This window comes from Pinus tabuliformis, chromosome 9 (assembly GCF_031772625.1).
Source record: "Pinus tabuliformis cultivar Carrire ecotype Pingquan chromosome 9, CPIR1, whole genome shotgun sequence".
Lineage (NCBI taxonomy): Eukaryota > Viridiplantae > Streptophyta > Pinopsida > Pinales > Pinaceae > Pinus > Pinus tabuliformis.
The window spans coordinates 1,258,060,091-1,258,062,807 of NC_142307.1; positions in this window are offsets into that span (position 1 = coordinate 1,258,060,091).

Genomic DNA, 2,717 nt, shown 5'->3' on the forward strand with positions numbered 1-2,717 from the left:
TTTCAGATCCTTTGACAAACTTGAGATTAATAGCTTTTGTTTTCTCAATCTCTTTTCTAAGACCAACAATTTCACCTTCTAATTTTTCAAGATGTTTTTCCTTTTCATCAATTTGAAATTGTAGAGTATCAATGATCATGTTCTTTTCTTCTATACATCTCTTGAGTCTAGTAATTTCATCATAAAGGTTATCCACATCTACAGCATCCATATAATCATCATCTTCAAATGCCATTAACAACTTATATTCATTACCTTGTTCATCTTCATCACTGTTTGATAGACCATCACTATCTTCATGAGTGTAGTAGCTTTTCTTATTTGCGTTCTGTTTCTTGTTCCATCTAGCAGGTTCCTTTCCTTTATCCTTATAAGGACATTTTGCAGCATAATGACCTACTCTTCCACAAGCAAAGCATTTAAAAGGTAACTTACCTCTGAACCTTCCAGAACCCCTTGAAGATTTCTGACAAAATTTGATTCTTCTTCCTCTTCTTCTGGGACGTGGCTTGCTTCATAATAATCTCCTTTGCCTGATGCCTTGAAAGCAGCTTCTCTTCTGTCTGATGGACCTCCCTTTCTCATTTCATAAGCAGTTAGAATTCCATGTAGCTGAGACATAGTAAGAATTCGTAGATTTTCCTTTTCTTCTATTGCAGATACTTTAGATTCAAACTTGGGGGACAATGATCTTAGAACCTTTTCAACCACAATAGCCTCTTTTATTTCTTCACCCAAATTTTTCATACAATTAACAACCTCATCTACCCGAAGAAAATAGTTAGCCACACTTTCATCATTATACATTTTGAGAGTCTCATACTGAATTCTGAGAGTTTGAAGTTTAGCACGCTTTACCTGTTCATCTCCTTCATAGCTCGTGACAATGTTGTCCCATATCTCTTTTGCGGATTTATAGTGCATTACCTTCATGAATTCTGATTGAGATATACATCCTAATAGAGTACTGACTGCTTTCGCATTTGTTTCATACTTCTTTTTCTCGGATGTAATCTGTAGGAGTAGCTGAAGGAAAAGCATAGCCTGTCTCTACGAATGTCCCAAACTTCTGTACCAAGAGATTGAAGATAGGCAGTAACTCTTACCTTCCAATAATTGAAGTTTGTCCATCAAAAACCGGTGGCCTGATTGATGCTTCCTCTCGTAGTTGCTCATGATGAACGATCTACCTTCAAGCGATCAAGCTTCTCTGAAGGACCTGCTCTGATACCAATTGTTGGAAATAATACTGAGAGGGGGGTGAATCAGTATTATCTAATTCTTTTAATCAATCTTCCTTATTTGTTCTTTGAATTATTTTTGCATGTCAGTACCATAAAATAATGAGCATGAACAAGGAAAAAACAGATAGTCACACCAAAGAACACAAGATGTAAGGTGGAAACCCAATGTGGGTGAAAACCACCTGCTGCAATATGTCTCTATCTTCTTTCAACTTAGAAACTTCTTTTACAATGGTTTTGTACTGGTGCAGTCCTTTACCAGTACGCAGGCTGCAACCTGCAGAGAGCTACAACTCTCTCTCTCTCGTTTTCCAGTCTCTCCTGGAAGGGAGCTACAACCCCCTACTTCTTTTCATAAAGCATCAATTGAACATCAAGTACATGAAAGTTACAGTTCACTACAGTTATCAGATCAACAATAACAGAACTAACCCAGAACACCTTATCAACAGAAAATTCAATCAACAGAACTTTTAAGACAGTACGCAGTTTTCCCTTCTGTGGCCTGCGTCGCTACGCAGTTCACCTTCTGCTTCCTGCGTCTACCAGCAGAGATCCTTCTGCCGCACTGCGTGCCCACGCACTGTTCCTTGAACTACGCTGCGTACTGTTACTGCAGGGACGCACCCAAGATACTATCGCGCCGCGTATTGTTACTGCAGGGACGCACCCAAAGACATTATCGCGCCGCGTACTTTTACTATGAAGACACACCTGAACCTTAGTCCGCCTGCGTACCCACGCAGCTCTTCTTCTTTTTCTCTGCGTACCGACGCAGGTATCCTGTTACTGCACTGCGTCTCGGCGCAGATCTCCGTTTCTGCACTGCGTCCCGCGCAGATCTCTGTTTCTGCACTGCGTCCCGGCGCAGATCTCCTGTTTCTGCACTGCGTACCCACGCAGCTCTTCTGTTAAACACCTGCATCCTTCTGAGGGCCTGAATAGGCCAGTCCACCAGAGTGGCACAGTTGCTCAGATCTGATCATGCGCTCGAGAGATCACCCTTCACAGATTCGCCTTCAACTTCCCTTTCATATAGATCAAGCTTTTTAGACCATAACCAAAATTTCAGATCAAAAGATATTCAATTGCAAAAGATGCTTAGCCAAGTGATCTCCTTTGCTTTATATAGGCAAGCTCCTCCTAAAATCATGGAACAATACCACGAGCCGCACCATAATAACCCAATACCGTCGGCTAAATACCAAGAGTAAAACATAAGAAACCCCACGTGTGCTTTTCTCTACCTTGAAATGTGTGCACTGGGGGGACGCACCTCCTGAACGGCTGGCCTGCGTATCTGGACGCGGTCCCTGCATGGTGTACCTGCGGGTACGCACCTTATGAATGATTTCCTGCTCCTTCTAATTTTCAACAAATTGAGAGCCTTGCCACGGGAGTTGCCATCAAGTACAACATCTGTAACATATAGCCATATCCAGAAACAAATGCCAACAATATTTACATAATTGA